General features: G+C 42.9%; 1 long non-coding RNA gene across 2 annotated transcripts in view; it reads right to left on the bottom strand.

The window, feature by feature from the left end:
- LOC307222503 overlaps positions 1 to 18,676 on the bottom strand; it is a 60,460-nt gene that overhangs the window by 5,382 nt on the left and 36,402 nt on the right. Inside the window, exon 4 of one of the 2 annotated variants that reach the window (XR_013841785.1) lies at positions 10,967 to 11,020. The exons of the other annotated variant lie outside the window; for it this stretch is intronic. This is a non-coding gene — a long non-coding RNA (uncharacterized lncRNA). Of the gene's footprint in view, positions 1 to 10,966; positions 11,021 to 18,676 lie in introns of those variants that run through there. 2 annotated transcript variants of the gene reach the window in all.

Consider the following 18,676-nt stretch of genomic DNA (forward strand, 5'->3'; position numbering starts at 1 on the left):
TGGTTCCTGGAACAGGCTCACTGGCTTTAGAATCCCTCTTGGCCTGTGAGGATTGCCAAGCCCATCTAGTAAGTTGCTGTGCCCAGCCGGGGTCCCTGGCTTCAACCTCTGGCCTGCCATGACCCCACATCTGACTTGACTCCACCACTTGGCACCAACTGAATCTGATCCGCTTTCTGCTTATGCATGCCTGGGTGGGCCAAATCCTGTGAGCGAGTGCTGCACCCAAACTCAGCATGTGGCACCACTTCCTTTCACGTTTTTTAGCTGTTGACAGGTATGCACGGAGGAATGGAGGCGAGCCCAGCTTCCTGGTCTATTTCCCACTCTGGAGCAACACTAAAAGCATGAACCAAAGCATCCTCAACCGCTGCGTGCCAAGCATTGCCCGTGGCAAGAAGATTAATGGGTGGGCTTTGGGAGAGCACTTAAAAGAAGAAGCAGTGGGATTAACAGGGATTTAAGGAGCCCAGACACTGTTGCCAGTGAGCAGCTGATATGTAGCCGGTGGCTCACAACCTCCGTTTTCCAAGAAATGTTGCAGCAGGGTTGTTTGACAAGGAAACGACTAAAGGTTTTGTGTGTGGTTGTGCTTTTGGAGGGGAGGGAGAGACTGGGGGAGCTTCCAAGACAGGGGCTTAATTTGCAAACGGGTTGTTGAGATGTCGCCAAGGAGTCACTGGCAACAGTCATTGGATTTTCCCTGCAAAGGGTAAATCGGATTACATTTTGGGAGGGGGGGGGCAATGCAGGCTGCCATTTTTGATGTTGTTGTAGACACTGCTAGGTGAATATGTCACTTTTCGTTTTTCACTTTCCAGTTCTCCACATTTCTATATCAATTCATGATATATATATATTTTAAAAAATCATCAGCATTTTAGTGTAAATTACTCCCAATGTACACATTTTTGTATGTGTTTTTCCTAATATACAAACATTTGCAAAATGATTTCCCCTAGTATAATGCATTTTTGTATACTACTGTATTTGCACTAATATATGCACACTTTAGCCCAGTACATGCATTTTGGATACATTACTTGGCTGTAGAACTGCACTGCAAAATTTGGAGCAGTGCAAATTTTGAAGGATAATTGCATTTCACTTTGTGTATGCTTTTGGAAACAGCAAATTAGGTAAGTTCAGAATTTTTTTACATTTCATTAAATGTATACACAGCTTGATTGTAACAAATCATCATCATCATCATCATCATCATCATCATCATCCTCATAATCTCACAGTGGTTTACAAAAAAAAAAAAATGCCACCTGAGCTGAATCCCTCCCCTGCCCCTATCTCTAGTGGTGGCTGCTTGGTGACTTGCTTTGACTTAGACCTGGGGCTCCCCCTGCCCTGATGGCTTTTGTTTAATAACCATGTGCAGTTTTCTTTCTTTGTCACTGTGGTTCTTTATCTCCATCTCTCTGTTGGGGAGAGGGTTCCAGAGCTCTGTTAGGCTGTCTTGATGTATTAGAAAATTAGGAAAAACATTCTCCCAATGCTACTTCTATGGACTTAGATCCAAAGGTAGGATTGGAACCAGTGCCCCCAATTCCCATTCCCCAGAGCCAGTCCAGGAGGATAACACGGTCGATGGTATCAAAAGCCAACGAGAGATCCATAAGCAAGAGCAAAGTTGCACTCCTCTAGCCCTGCTCCCTGCAAAGGGTAACCAAGAGCCACTCAGTTCTTCCAAGGCCAGGCCTGAACCGAGATCGGAATGGATCTAAATAATCTGTGTCACCCAGGAAAACTACCCTGGGATCACCTTGATATGTTGAAGAGTGGTCTATGAATGTGAAAATAGTAATAATAGATAAATTTATCAGGGATCCATGCCATCTGTCTTCTTGCCATGAGCAGCAATTGGAACTGCTGTATTTAATAGCCGCAAGCTGCTCAGCACCAATTGCTTGTGACCACAAGAGAGAGAAGGCTGCTGTGCCTTCGAGCGTCTGCTTATGGGATTCCCAGAAACCTTTTGGTTGCCTCCTGTTGAATAGGAAACAGGATGCTAGGCTAGCTGGACCTTCGCTCAGATCCAGCAGAGCTTTCATTATCTTCTTGCTGAGTTTGTGAACAAACATATGCAAGGATGAACACAAAGCACATGTCATTGTATCGTTGTGGAGTTTTACAGCTCTTGGCTTGAAGGTTGAGAGCGCTAATCTAGGCTACCATTTTTGCTTCTATAACAGATTCCCAATCCTGCTTCCTGTCCTTCAGTTTGAACCATTAGATCAGAGGCCACAAACATCGCATCCACAGGAGCCACTGTGTTGGCCAGTACCTCCTATGGGTGCTTGCAGAAAGTCTTGGTAAATATCCCTCAGAAATCCACAGTACAAAAGAACAGTTTCTGCTGCCTCTTGTACATTGAGCATATCCCCTTCAGACATGCTCACATGTATCTGGGTGCCAGAATGGGAAACCCACCTTCCCTTCAATTTTGAACCATGGAGCGGTGAAAAGAATTTCTCTTTGGCTACATACCCTATGCATTTAAAAGAATATCATATCACTTTAAACAGTTAAGAATTCTTGGAATTTTGTTTGATAAAGGTGCTGAGAATTGTTAGGAGACCCTTATTCTAAGGTTACCAGATTTTTTTCCAATGAATCTGGGGACACTTTTCAACTTCAGTGGGAATGATAGGATTTTGTCAGGGGAATGATTTGTAAATCCGCGGACTGTCCCCGGGAAACGTAACCTTACCTTATTCTCTTCACAGAACTGCAGTTCCCATAATTCCCTGGGAAGAGAGATTGACTGTTAAACCCCTCTGAACAATGCAGCTCTGTGAAAGGAAATGGAGTCTCCTAACAACTCTCAGCACCCTGAACAACATGCTGTTCCTAGGATTCTTTAGGGGAAGGGATGACTGTTAAAGTGGTATGATGGTGCTTTAAACGTATGGTGCGGATATGGCCACAGTCAGTGAGTGTGGCCTTGACTGATTTGGTTGCCATTTTGTGATATGCCATGCCCCCATGGCAGCCATTTTTTAACTAGTGCCCGTGACACTTTCTAAAACTTCCAAGTGTGTCTACAGTCCCAAAGTGTTTGCCAGCACCTGCACTAGATCATGAAAGACTTCTGCTTGAGAACCTCTGTCTTTCTTCTTCTGCCACCATCAAGAAGAGAAGGCAGAATCTCACCCTAAAGACCACCCATGCAGTATGCATTATTTTTATAAGCTCTCAAAAACATCTTGATCTCCCAGTAGAGGACCACAAAAGTAACTGGAGCTTTCTCAGTGCTTGGAGAATGCCCAATGAGAAGAGTTTGGTACGATGAATGTTCAAGATATTTGACAGATTCCTCAGGCGCATATAAAATTCCTGACACTGTTGCTCTTCAGCCCAAGAATGTATAACCCACCCACCCTGCTGCCCTGTCCGCTGGTGGATGCCAGGGGTACACGCTCCAAATTTGCATTTTGCAGGCATTAACACGACAAGCCGGTGTGCTTTGCAAACAACAACAACAACAACAAAAAACGTTGTCGAGAAGTAATCCTTTTGGCACAACCCTCTTCAAATCTACCCTCTCCCTTTGAACAATTTTGGCGAGGGAAAGGTTTATTTATCTTGGCAAGCCCTTTACCTCCTTCAGCATCTGCATGTAAAATAACAAGACTCCTTTAAAGATTTCTAAACCCTGCAAACAGCTACGCCTCAGGTGGAAACAAGTTAGGGCAAAGGGGCACCTCCTAAGTCAACACCACTTTAATGAGGAGCACAATGTCATGCCCTCTCCATCACGAACAGATTGCTGTAGGGGGGGATAGTGCTGCTGCAGCTTACACCATCTGCTCTGTACTACAGCTTTCCTCAACCTGGTGCCTACTAGATGTTTTAGACTACAACTCCCATCAGCCCCAGCTGTCATGGGTCCCTATGGGCTGGCTGGCCTGATGCAACATGATTCTGGGGAGGGGGGCAGCGGGATCAGAAAGACCATGCCAGAGCCTCAGGGGCCCAAGGAACCACTTGGGGGAAGGATTCTGGGGAAGGTCCTAGAGCTTCTCTTCATCCCATCCTGCCTCTCCATCAGTCACCCAGGCATGCCTCTGCCTCCAGAGTTGCCAGGGGCTGCTTCTGACTCAAGATACCCTGCTTGTTAGGCCAAGCCTGCCTCCAGAGCTACCAGAAGCTGCCTCTGGCTCAGCTTCTGAGGAGGAAGCTGTCACCTTTCCCACCCGCATCTGCTCCAGAGGAGTTGCTAACACCTCAACTGCTTAGCTCAAGCCCAGCCTTCCCAAAGAAGTGCTCATTTGCTTGCCCTGTCTATGAAACAGAGTCCTGCTTGCTGCACCAATCCCAACATAACAGGATCACAGAGGCCGCATCACTTTTTCTTAAGAGTGCTGTACCAATGCATGAAACGGGAAGGTTTTGGACCGGTTACATTTTTCTGCAAGTTTTGGCATTTCCTGAAGCATGCAAGAAAGGCACCATCGCTAATCACCCTCCTGCCTCTCCTCCCCATCTCTCGTGTTGTGAACAGACATGCATTGCCTAGATGGAAAGTGCAAAAGTCCTTCTTCCCAGTCCAGTCTACTCACAAAGCAGCTAGCTGTAAGTGACAGCTTAAGTGACCAATAGAAGCCTTTGGAATAAATATATAAACAAATCTACACCAGATTTCCCAGGAATTAGGCCGTAGGATATTTGCTTGAAATAGCTCTGGTATAATTCAAAAAAGTAGGTCTGACAGGAATAGCAAATGTACAAAGCAAAGAATCTCCTTTCCTTTCCTTATTTTTTTGCCTATTTGACAATCTCCTCATCAGTCTGCTGAAGAGCATTACAATGAACTGAATCTCTGGCATGGTACATGCAGGAGGCTTTTTTAAAAGCCTCCACATGGTCAAAAGCCTCTGGCTGGCTGTAGCAGCTACATGTCTTACAGCACTAGAGAATAACAACCTCCTATTTTCCTCTCGTTCTGCAAGCGTCCGCACAGAAGCAAAGGGTGAAGAGTGATGCCAGAGCTGGAATGGAACTCCTGATGGACTGTAGCACCTATCAGTCAGAATCAACAGCTGCTACAGATAGCCAGAGGCTTTTGCAATGGTATGTATTTACCAGGTTATATTTTATGGTCCTTGCCCCAAGTTTGCCTTGCAAGTTTAAGACCTAAGGGGGAAATGGCTCCACCTTGCATGTAGTGCACATCAGTGTTAAAAATCCATGAACACTAATGCACTGTTCTATGCAGCACCAACCCTGATACTTCACATACATACTACAGCTGCTGAGCAACCTTTTAAACCAGGCATCCCCAAACTCGGCCCTCCAGATGATTTGGGACTACAACTCCCATCATCCCTAGCTAACAATACCAGTGCTAAGGGATGATGGGGGAACCTTTATCAGCCTGAGGGGTGCATTTTCTTCTAAACAATCTTGCAGTGGGCACATGTTTAGGGTAAGTGGAATGATTGATGTAAATTTTAAATATGTATAGTAGAGTAGCTTCTATACACATTGGTATGCCTCCTCTCTATCCTCCATCTGGGCAAGCAAGAGACATTATCAGAGTTCGAAGACATTTTGTTGGCATCTGTCTGTCTTGGGAGGCAATGGAGGAGTGTGCCTTTGGGGGTGAAGTTAAACTGTCGTTAGGTTACAGCTGCTGTGGCTGTAGAGACCAACACAAGAGAGACATGTTTTGTCGCAGCTGGGGCAGATTAAGGCAACCCATTGTGCTGTTGGAGGTTCACCATGGGGTTTCTTCTCTCTGCACTCCTCCCAGTGGTCATTCCTCTTCTGGTCACTGCTGTGGAGACATGGCCTGTCTGTCTGTCTCCAGGTACTGTGGTTATCTGCAAGCGATTCACGCATGGCGAAGTTGATGTTGCCAACCTTCAGACATATTGCAGCAAGGCAAAAACACTGATGCAGGGTACAAAGCAGGGCCAATGAGTGGTGTGATCCTGGGCTCAGGTTTCCCACCTTTGGCCTAGAATGACATCGGAACAAGCTCTTCAGATTTGTCGCCCAGCCAGCAAGTTTTCAGCCATTTTTTCCCATGGGAAACCATTTGGAATGCAAAAGAAATTTGTGAGCATTAAAAATAATTTAAGTCACTTAATTGTCATTTTTTGGCAAGAAGAAAGAAATGTTAAAACCCCAAGCTTGTGTTTTCTGGCTTGGACAGAAGATTGTGCTGAAATCTTTGTTCTTACTTTAGGATTTTTCCTCCTTTGAAATGTTGCCCTTAAAATAAATATTGGTACTTTGTCAACATAAGTTGTTGAGAGGCTCTTACAGACTTTGGAAGATGCCATACATTATTGACATTTCTATCATACCCTTTTTTTCAAGCAGCTTAGAGCAGCATACAAGAAGTTACCTCATTATATCATCACAACAAGCTTATGTATTAAGGTTAGAGTCTCCAAGGTCACCCAGGAGCATATATTTTAGCATGTCTCCCCATATATATTAAATTAACACCCTAATATGTGTGTGTGTGTGTGTGTGTGTGTGTGTGTGTGTGTGAGAGAGAGAGAGAGAGAGAGAGAGAGAGAGGTTTTGCCAGTTGCTGGTTGTTGTCTCTTGATCACGCTCCAGGGTGACAACTCAAGAACTGATCACTAAATCACTAAACCACTAAACTGATTGCTAATTCACATAAATCACCAAACCACAATGCAATAAAACGGAGAGGAATGAAACTATTCAACCAGCTGAAAATACACTGCCACTCCCAGTAAGAGCATTATCACAGTGTTGAGGGAGAGGAGGGGCCATTTAGATTCCAGATTCAGTCCCCCACCCCACTTCCCCAATCCAGGTTGAATTGTGAGGGCAGGACAGGGATCAGGCAGAAGGAGAATGCTGGTGCAGGATACACTATGAAACTGCCCTATAATTAGGCCATTGGTCCACCTAAGTCAGGGACAACCAGGGTGGTGGCCTCTGGATCCCGTTGAACTACATTTCCGATAATCCCTTACCATTGGCGTTGATGCCTAGGATTCATAGGAATTGGAGTCCAACAACGTCTGAAGGGCCCCCAGTTCCTCGTCCCCAGTCTATCCCAACTACTCCAGGGGCTTAGGCATAGGTCTTCTCCAGTCTTTAAATGGGGGTGCCAGGAACCAGAAAGGTCTTGACAAATGGGACAGAGCCACTTTGCTAGCATACTGGCAGGTGGGCTCATGCTGAGAGAAAGAGGGGCAATGTGAGGTTGGTGTGGTGCAAATTCTCTACTGAAGCCAATCCAGCACATTGACACTGTGCTGACTCCCCCACAGCCTTGTCCCTCCCAGTTGGCAACAGGAATGCACCTCCCAGAAAGCTAACTTAGTGGCTCTGCCGCCCCACCTGCTGAGCTGTTCCTGCCAGGGTTTTAATTTGGGAGCTTTTGCATGCAAAGCATGAGGTGTGTCACTGAGCTATGAGCCCTCAAGTGCATGGATGTGTGGGGTTCAAATTCAGGCATCAAAAATAAATACTGAGAAAAGGAAACGTAAATGATTCACACTTTCTGTCCCCTGCATCTCACAACATCCAAAGCCATCCTCAGTAAAAAAAATTAGTTAAAAAGCAGGGCACATCTACTAAACCCAAGTACTTGCGAGTATGAACATGGCCATAACGAAATAAAAATATTTTCTGTAATGTTCCTATTGAGCCTTGTATAAAGTTACTTTTTGAATATATGCAGGTAGGGATGTTGGAGAATTCTGACCAAAACAGAAGCGGGAATTGGCAATCTTTGCTTATTCGTCCCACGATCAGAATGGAAATGAATCCAGTGAATACAATTGGTATTCACTTTTGTTGCTGTCAGTACACAAACAATTCGTAATTGGTCATGTGTGTCTCCCTCCCCAACACAATTTGCATTGAGTTTTCTTTGAAATGAATGGAGTGGAAGACAAAATGACAATGAAATTTATATAATTAATTACATAATTTACTAAATTTCACCACAGCAGACAGTGAGATGAATAACATGGTTTTTGGCAGTAGACAAACTGCAGTGGAATGGAAACAGTGATGCACGCAGTAAATACAGGGTGGAATGTAAAATAATACCTTCTGACAAACCTAGGTGCAGGTGGGCGGTGTGAAACCAGTATTGGATGTCTGTACTATATGCTATATGCTACGGATGCCTTTAAAAGAGAGGGACAGAGACCTCACCTTGGCAATTCCATGTCTGGACTGAAGCTTCAGTGTGTGCAAATGGAGAAGGTGGAAACCACAGGTTCCTCATAAAAGAGAGATGTCTGAACTGAAGTAAGCAGGAAAAGGAGGAGTGTATCTAGTAAGCTGGAAAAACATGTCCTCCCTTTCTCTCTGCTTGACTAATTTTACTTAATTCAAACCAGCCACTAGCCTTGAAGGGCCACTTGGGTAGAAAGGAGTTGACTCTGAGGGAACACACATCATTTCAAGACATGTGTCTTCACTTCTTTGGGGAAAGATGAGGCGGGAAGTGGGGAGGCAGCCAATAGATAGATGGGGGGGGGGGTTGCAATGTTCTTCTGGAAAACTAGATATATTAACATGGTTCTGGCACACTTCCAGAGTTCCTCAAAGGCAGCCTCTAGGGACAGCAAGACTTTTGCTGGATGTCTCATTTTGTCTACTGACAGACGGCATGACTGGAAATAAATCCACTTACTGGCATATTGTAAAATTCATCACATGCCCAGGGGAACCCTATCCACCCACCAATAAACTTCCTGCTAGCAAATCTGATTGTGGCTTAAGAACAGAGGCTCTGGATTCAAGACAGACTGTTCTAGCTCTCCCAGGCTGTCCGGCAATTCAGTATGCGTCAGTACCAGCTCCTGCTCTGTTTCCAGGTGCAAAATGCAATAACAGCCAGCATGGTGGGGCTAGTGATGGGCAAATACAGCAAGCCTTCAGTTTATGAGGGCACCACCCTTAAAGACAAAATTGTGTAACATTAAAACACATTGGGTGTCAATATCTTTTTTTCCAAGGGAAAAATGCCAAGCGCGTAAAGCTGTATGTGTACAAGTTAAATGCACACAAGTTGCAGGCTCACTATATGTCAATTTCAGTTTCTCACCATTGCTCATTTTTCCAGCATTAAGTTCAGTTCTCACATTTCCACATCAGTTTGTGATTTTTCAAAGTTATTCTGAAGATTCATCTGCATTTTAGTAAAAACTTTTCGTGAAAATTCACCAGTGTTTTAGCAATAATTTCTCCTAATATACGCATTTTTTGAAATTTTGCAAAGCACATTTCCCTAATATTTCTATTTCCCTAATGCATGTTATTTTCACTAATATATGCAGTTATTGGCACACTTTAGTTTTGTATCTGTTATCATACACATTACTTTGCTGGACAAATGCACAGCAACATTTGGAGAAGCACAAATTTCAAAGGATGGTTGTGTTTTGGTTCAAGTATCATTTTGGAAAGTGGGAATTGCTTGGTTCATGAGGACTTTTTTAAAAATGGCAAACTGATGTGGAAATGAAGAGAACTAGACATAAGACTGGAAAAATGAGAAACTGAGAGAGCTTGAGAATTGTTGTTGTTGTTGTTGTTAATTCTACCCTATGCTTCCTTCTGAAGTTGCCCAGGACAGCAAGCATATAATTAAAACAGTAACATTAAAACTCTCTTAAAAGTTCTAAAAATTGTTTTAAAACAACCACCTCCTCTCTCAGCCAATGATTTTAGGGTTGCCAAGTACCTTATCTCTCCGTCATCAAATGCCTGGGTAAACAGGAATGTTTTTAAATTCCTCCTGGGGTTTAATAATGAGGGAGGACATTCCACAAATGGGGAGCTATTATGTTATGTTATGCTATGCTGTTATGGGTCAACACCAACCAGGCATCCCCTGCTGGTCACAGGGTCTAAGATACTGGAGAAGGTGCTTGGATCTCAAGTGATTTAGGGCTTGGCATGCTAGCACAAACACCTTGATTTGAGTCCTGTAGCTCACTGGCAGTCATCACACATGCTCCCATTAGGCTGCCCCACTTACCAGCCTAGCAGATGCATTCTATACTCCCTGAAGCCTCCAGACTATCTTCAAGGGCAGGACATAAGCTGGACATAAGCACTTGTACTCACAGAAGCCACCTGAGACTCCAGTGACAAGTTGGAATCCAGGAGTGCTCCCAGAATAGAAAACCATTCCTTCAGGGGGGAGTGCAACCGCTCTCTGAACATTGTGGGCTTTCAGCCCACAATAAGCAAGCTGGGTGCCCACACCACCAATCTCTAGAGCTGACCAGAAGACAACTTCTGTAGCCCTTTCCTGGGGTTGCCTGGGGGTGGTGCAGTTAGATCATTTTAGACTCTGGATTCAATAGTCTTACAGTGGCAGTGGTCATGGCAGGGCTCTTTCAACAGCATTGTGTAATGTTTCATTTAAGTCACAGCCACATTATAAGAGTGCCAGTATACTAGTATACTATTATACCAAATATACCTGAAGGAGCGTCTCCACCCACATCTTTCAGCCCAGACACTGAGGTCCAGCTCTGAGGGCCTTCTGGCACTTTCATCACTGTGAGAGGTGAGGTAATAGGGAACCAGGCAGAAGGCCTTCTCAGTGGTGGCACCCGCCCTGTGGAATGCCCTCCTGTCAGACAACTATCTGACTTTTAGAAGACATCTGAAGGCAGCCCTGTTCAGGGAAGTTTTTAATGTTTGATGTTTTATCATGTTTTCAATATTCTGTTGGGAGCCCCCAAAGTGGCTGGGGAAACCCACCCAGATGGGCGGGGCATAAATAAATAAGTTGTTGTTGTTGTTGTTATTACTATTACTTCAAAACACAGTAAGTCAACCATTTGGTATTGGAAGGGCTGCTGGGTGGGGACAAGAATTTCTGCACTCAAGCCCTGCCCTGAAAGTACGGCTGTGTTGCACTTGGACTGGAGGAGTACTGAGTTCCAATCCCTGCTCAGCCATGAAGCTTCCTGGTGGACATAAACTTAACTTACCTTACTAGGTTGATGTGAAGATTACTGTCACACATTTTGCCCCACGCTTCCTGGAGGAAAAAATGAATACACTTATGACTACATTTATAACTGCCCACCCATAATTGCAGCCCATAATTGCCCCAGTTTTGTGTGGAGTTTTAATCCACATACATGTCCAGAAGGCCAGACAAAGGCTATCTATTATAGAATTGGCTTCTGTGTGAACAAGGGTGTCAGAACACAAGCAAACTTTGCAGCTCCAACTCTGTAGAAATGGTGTGCAATAAATTAGTTGCAAGGAAAAATAAATAAATATATATATCTTACTATATTCTGAACAGCTGCTGTTTCGTTTTATAGAGTCATTTTCCAGGGAGCTCCACCAGGGAAGAAAAACAAGATTCCCAAGAGTGGAGCTGGTTTAATATTTTTCAGTATAAAGAAATGTTGAGTGCCTTGCAAGTTTGGATGATACTGAAGAGCGATTTCAGATTTGTCTGACCTCAAGTAAAATGTCCAAAGTTTTAAAAATATCACTGCATGCTTCCCCCCACTCCAGTGAGGTAGCTCTGCCAGCTTTGGTTTCCTTTGCATGAGAAGGGCAGACTAACAGAGCAATCCAAACCCCTTTGTGCTGTGGATGGGCAGAGGTTAGCAATGGAGGAGCACTTTGATTCAATTCACATTTAAAGGCAAAGTTGCCGGATTCACACTTCCCAAAACAATATGCGAACCCAAATACAGCAATCCTTCGAAATTTACACTTATCTAAATTTTGCAGTGCAGTTCTCCAGCCCAGAAATGTGTCAAAAGATACACACAATGGGGTGAAACATGCACATAAATGCATATATTAATGAAAATAACATGCAAAAATGCATTAGGGACATTTTGTTTTGCAAAAACATGCAATTAGGTAAAATTGCATATAATTACATATATTTTCAGGACCAATTTAATTTTTGTAATTTTAAGTTGCAAAAACTTTTCCCCCTTTTAATAAGAGTCCTTAGTGTTTGTGCCAGAAGGGCATGCTATAAATATTTTAATTAATAAATGACTCCCTGAATTTTCACGGTGTTTTCTGGTTTTTTCTTTCTTTCAAGTATTCACAAAGTCTTTGAGATTGGTGTGCTCAACAGTGCCTTCTGCAGCGTAGAATTGGAACTGCTAAGTCATTTTAAGAAGCCTAACAAGAAATCTTGAATATTTGTGCACCACAAAATTGGGATGGGGTGTATTTCTATCAATTTTGGGGGACTTTAAATTCTAGCCATACTTTTGTGTGTGTGCACAGCGCACAGAGGTTTCTATGAATTATGATGAGGTGACAGAGGTTTTGTCATATATCCTGTGACTTTTTTTCCTTGCAAAAGTGGGGAGAGGGTAATTTCACTGACTTTAAAGATAGTTTTTGAATTCCATCCATACTTTTGTTGTGAGGGGAGTTACTATTATTTAAGAGGTGGTGGAGGATATATTGTCTCTCTCCTCCTCCCTACCATTTCCTTCCTTAGGCAACTTGGATGGGACATTTTCACTGTGAGTGTGTGTGTGTGTGTGTGTGTGTGTATGTATGTGTTCAAATTCCATTAGTATTGGGGAGGGCAGGGGTTACTATTACGTAAGATGAGGTGTGGCAGAGTTTTTGGACCTCCCACTACCAAAACTAGGATGACCATGTCTCCTATTTTAAAGTGGACAGTTCTATTTTACACTGGCAGGGAGACATTGTTTCAGCCAAAGGGCTGTTTTTCCTTCTGGTCAACCACCTTGAGCAGGGGTCAGCAACCTAAGGCCCATGGGCCAGAAGTGATTCGTTGAGGTCGTTTGACCGGCCCACAAGCCACCCTTGAACCAAGTTACCCGCTCATGCGCTGCACTAAACCGCAGCGTGGCACGGGGGCTCACTTCCGCGGTGCCAGACAGAAAATCGCGGGCGGGCGGGCAGGCGCGCTCATGCGTGTGCACAATCTGGCCAACAGAGGGATCTCCGCAGGATCAATCTGTGTTTTTTTTTATATATAATATTTATTAAATTTTAGTTTAACAATGAAATACATTGGTAATAACACAATCTTTTCCCAAATTCCACATTTCATATTCATCTTTGGACTTCCTCACAACCCTTGTTCCTGCTTTCTAAACTCATAAATTTTGCCAGCAAATTATTAACTTAATTTAATTCATATAACATAATTTTTCAATATTAATATCTCAAATTTTAAGATTTAACATACTCTTATCGAAACTTAATTATAAAATGTTACTTGTCCAAAATTTATCTTTTCATCTTCCAATTAGATTTAAATTTATATTCTTTATAACTAGTTTGTTGAAGCCATGTTTTTGCTAATCTTACATCTTTCTTAACAATCATACAATTTACAATATTTTTGTAGATAGTCCTTGAATTTCTTCCAGTCTTCCTCCACCAGTTCTTCTCCCAGGTCTCGGATTCTGCCCGTCATCTCCGCCAGTTCCATATAGTCTATCAGTTGCATCTGCCATTCTTCCAGTGTGGGTAATTCTTGAGTTTTCCAGCTTTTAGCGATGAGTATCCTTGCTGCTGTTGTAGCGTACATAAAAAAGGTTTGATCCTTCTTTTGCACACTCTGACCAACAATGCCCAAGAGAAAGGCCTCTGGTTTCTTAAAGAAGGTATACTTAAATACCTTTTTCAGTTCATTGTAAATCATTTCCCAGAAGACCTTCACTCTAGGGCAAGTCCACCAGAGGTGAAAGAATGCTCCTTCAGCTTCTTTACACTTCCAACATTTATTATCAGACACATGGTATATCTTTGCAAGCTTGACTGGGGTCATGTACCACCTGTAAATCATTTTCATAATATTTTCTTTCAAGGCATTACATGCCGTAAATCTCAAACCTGTGGTCCATAACTTTTCCCAGTCAGCAAACATGATGTTGTACCCTATGTCCTGTGCCCATTTTATCATGGCTGATTTGACTGTTTCATCCTGTGTATTCCATTTTAACAGCAAATTATATATTCTTGAAAGTATCTTAGAGCTGGGTTCTAACAGTTCTGTTTCTAACTTTGATTTTTCCACCTGGAATCCTACCTTTTTGTCCAACTTAAAAACTTCTCCGCAGGATCAATCTGGCCCAGGAAAGATAAATCCTGATCTTGCCACTGATGAGCAGATCCAGAGGCAAAAGTGATTAGAGCAACAAGCATAAATGTTAACTTTGTGCAGCAGGTTAGTTTCTTCACACACAACACAGCCTTCTCTATGCTCCATCCATCCAAGCAAGCAAGCAAGCAAGCAAAAGGCATTATTGTTCCAGCCAGGCAAAAATACTCCAGGAGCGAAGCAAAGGCCAACAAGGAACGTGGTTTGTGGAGAGTTCTGGGGACCAGATAAAGAGGCCCAGGGCTTGAGTTTCCCCACCTTGATATAGACTAATCTGTCTCTATCTCCCCAAAGGTGAGGAGTCATAGACAGAATAAATAGTGGAGGTTCTGGAGCTTGTTATTCAGGGTGAGATTCAACTAGGTTGCTGCATGCGTGGAACAAGGTCAACTGGCACCACAGGACTTCCCCGCCACTCTCACCATGCACCCCCACACTCCCTAAATCTGCTCTGGAGGGTTGGGGGAACCCCAGAACAAGAATAGGGGTGCTCATGGTGGGGAGAAAAGGAGAAAAGTCCTATTGTGAAAGGGGCCTGATTATCTGCACGTATTCCCCACTAAGTGTTACGTGGAATTGCACCCGTAACATGGTATATTAGTTACATCCATGCGCTCTCTTTGGGGGGAAGAATCACACATATTTATGTATAAATAAAGATTCTACATGAAGGTAATACAATATTAGCCCATCAAAAGTGGAATTTTGTGATTATACAAATCAAGCTTATTTTCACATAGATTTTGCATGTTTCTGCTTGTCATAAAATGGGACTGAAATCCTGCCCAAGACTACTGGGAAATCTCAGTTATTCAGTACTTTACTTTCTGAGATTCGCCTGATATGTAGTCAAACTATAAGGACTAGAAGCTTGAGATGCTCATGAATCTGAATTCTGCACTTTCTTTGCCTCCCACCTGCATGCTTGCACAGAATGACAGAAAATATAATCAACTTTGGCAAGTGCTCCTAGTACTTGGTAAAGAGTTGACAACCCAACTGGAGCTAAGCCCAGGTCAGCAAAAGCAGCTGCTAGTCCTGTTCTTGCCTTCCTCTCCCCCCTGGCAACCCTTTCCTTAAAAGAACAAGCTGTTCAATTCAGGGATTTCCTTTGTAATTAGACATGTTAGTTTTATGATCTTAATCTGCAAACTACTGTAGCTACCAACAACAGGTTGTTCTTGAGAAAATGCTATATTTTTGACTGGCTTAGAAATCAGCTCTAAATGTGGCTATTTGTTCTCCAGTATATTCTGAGAGGGAAGTAAGGGGAACTCTGAGGAAGAAGAAGGAGGAGGAAGAGGGTTTGGATTTGATACCCTGCTTTATCACTACCCGAAGGAGTCTCAAAGCGACTAACATTCTCCTTTCCCTTCCTCCCCCACAACAAACACTCTGTGAGGTGAGTGGGTCTGAGAGACTTCAGAAAAGCGTGACTAGCCCAAGGTCACCCAGCAGCTGCATGTGGAGGAGCGGAGATGCGAACCCGGTTCCCCAGATTACGAGACTACCGCTCTTAACCACTACACCACACTGAACTCTCCAGTTTCCCTTTTCCTTCAGATGTAGGGTGCTGTAACTGGGGCCAGCTCTGAAGTAGTATTTGGGTCAACTGCATTTTTATATTGGTGTAGAAAAATGCATTAAATCAGTTCCTGGTGGTATCATTATTTAAATTAAATCTCCTGTCATTTTCTCCATCACTCTGCTCAATGCAGTGCTACCCAAGATTCTGGGAGTGTTCATCAAGGGCCTAGCCCTGCTTAGGCAGCAGCAAGGTTACAACATCATGCAATATCAGCCATGCGCTGTGTCTACAAAACGGAAATTATTTCCTACATTTCTTTGGAATCGCTGAGATGGAGATACATGTCAAAGTGGGTGTGGTCAAGGTATAAAAGTGGGCCGAAATGTGGTGGGTGTGGCTGGGGGGGGGGGAAATGGCATCACAGAATCACAGCAAGGGACCCACAAAAATGGTCAGTTATAGTCTATTTTTTAAAAAAATGTTTAATGGACACATTTGAGGTGGTCTTGGGGACCCACAAGAAAAACACATTCTAGTATCACAGAAGGGGACATATATGAGCAGTCAATTATAAAAAAAAAATTAAAAATGGGGGAAAAGTGAGGGGGGTCTTTTGGGCTACACAAAAAAACCAAAACTGACTTCCGGAGGCGGCACCACCGGCAATGGCGGACTCCCTCTAACTTAGAGGGAGAAGCCCCGCAGAAATCGGGTCCTACCGCTACAGCGAAGCAGGGACCCTCTCAAAAACCGCAGGCGGGTGAAGCCTGCGACCGTGGGACTCGGCAGGCACCTTTTGCGCCCCCCCGACTGGCAAAGGAACCCTGTAAAGGGCTCCGGAGCGGGACGGGGTGTTTGGCGCGGTGCTGAGAGTCAATTGCTACTTCTGCGGAGTGAAGCTGCACTGCCGATGCCGGAGAGCGCTGTCCTCTTTCCTGTGACAATTCGACTTTTAAACAACAACCCGTGAGTAGGAGAATTGAAAGATCGGGAGATCAAAGGAATTGCTCCTTTGATCAAAAGAACAAACTTGAATTTGGCACTGAAGTGGGAAGGTGTAAACAGGAAGTCCGCCTTCCACTTTTTGTAAATAGATTGAAGCAAAGATCTTGCAAGCTAAATAGCCTGGAAAATTGATTCCAAGATTGAAATTTCCTGCATTTATAACCATCAAAACCCCCCTGGACAGCAGGAGAAAAGAAATTTTGACCTCTTAATCCTGCAGAGAGAGTGAAAGAATTTAAGCTTCCATCGTCCCAAACCTGGGGACGGGATGTCAGAACAGAAATTATTGGAGTTGTCCATTAATTGAAAACGGAACACTTTTGACAGATAGAAATAAAAGAGAAACAAAATAATTCTAATGCTGCTTTCTGCTTGTCTGTATTGTTCTGTAAGGAAACAACGTACCTGAAAATTGAAAGTAAATTTCCCCTTGTTGGATACATTTTAAAGATGGACGTTAAATAGAAACTGTGTCCTCTAGAGGGAGCTTGTCAGTGAGTTTGCTGTAATTCACAGGGAAGATATAACAGCTGTGAAAAACTGACCGTGGGACCAGCTATTTGACCTTGAACAGAAATGAATAGGGAGGAAGTTTTACTGTCTGCCCTTGACAAAATAAATGCTGTGCTGCAGCAGCTGGATGAGAAAGTGACTTTGATGAATGAAAAGTTGGACTTTATATCTGCTGCAGCCAGCAAATATGAGCTAACAGGAAACGAAGTTAAAGAAATCTTACAACAACCAACCCAGGAAACTGGTTTAATAAGGCAAGTCCAAGGGCAGTCGAAGGTGGAAGAGGTGGCGATTGCACCTCAAAAGTTACAGAGACTCAAAATCCCACACGATCAAAAGCTGCAACATTGGAAGATTGAACTTGGAGAATATTTGCAAGACTCTGGAGTTAAGGAAATTCCTAGCTCTGGTGGGACTGTGAAACAAGTTGATGAATATTCCTGGAACAACTACCTTTCGGATTATAAATTAAGCATAGGGGAGTGGATTAGCGGGGAATGGGACAATCTGACAAAAGAAAATGGAGAATACTACTGTAAGGAATTCCCTGGAGACTCACTCCCCAAGGAGAAAGGGAAGAAACTACGTAAGAATCCAACAAGGGACAAGGATGTGTGCAAGTATAAACAGGAACAAGAAAACCTGCAGAGGGGGCATAGAAGGGACCTGAGAGCCTCAGATATTAGAACACCAGATTAATGGACAGGATATAATGGTGAAAGGACTGACACTACCCGAAACCAGGAAGAAGGGACGTTGGATAAAACTAGAATGAGAATTTCTTTTTATATATCTTTTTATTTTTGGAATTAGTGTAATACTAATGAAATATTAGAATGTGCTGGAAAGGATTAATTGGCTTTAGCAGAAAGGTTTGAAGGAGTTGTTTAAATATGGTTTAAATTTTGAAATTTTATTGCTTTGAAGGTAAGATTAGGCTAAAGAAATTAACGGTAAATTGAATTGAAAATTTTTTGAATGTTAATGATAATGAAATGAAATGAAGTGGTTTTAGTAATAAGGTAAAGTAAGAATTTGTAAGAATGGCTTGATAGTAGACGAAAATTTGAAGCTATAATACGTGAGGATAAATAATTAAGGGTAAATTAAGAGGGTATGAATTTGCTGAACCAAATTTTGAAATGGAATACAAAAAAGGGAGGTGTGAGGAAGTCAGGAAAATAAGTAAATGAATGGTAAGAAATTAAAAAGAGGGATTTTTATTTTTTATTTTTTCTCTTTTTCTTTTTATGTTAAATTTTGGGTTCTTGTATTTTTTGTGTTTTTTATTGTTTATTGTCTTGTTACTTCTTTTTTGTTAAAAATTTAATAAAATATCATTTAAAAAAAAAAAAAAACTACCAACCCACCAACTTTTTGGTATCATGGTGTCAGGGGCTCAGGAGCAGAGGCACGGGGGAGAGAGGAAATGGAGAGCGAAGGGGAAGAATCTGAGGGCAGCGTAGGGGAGTATGAAAGTGGCCCGAGAGATTCCATGAGCTTCTCCAGTGAATCAGAAG

The sequence above is a fragment of the Podarcis cretensis genome (genome assembly GCF_951804945.1).
Source record: "Podarcis cretensis genome assembly, chromosome: 8".
In the NCBI taxonomy this organism is placed as follows: Eukaryota; Metazoa; Chordata; class Lepidosauria; order Squamata; family Lacertidae; genus Podarcis; species Podarcis cretensis.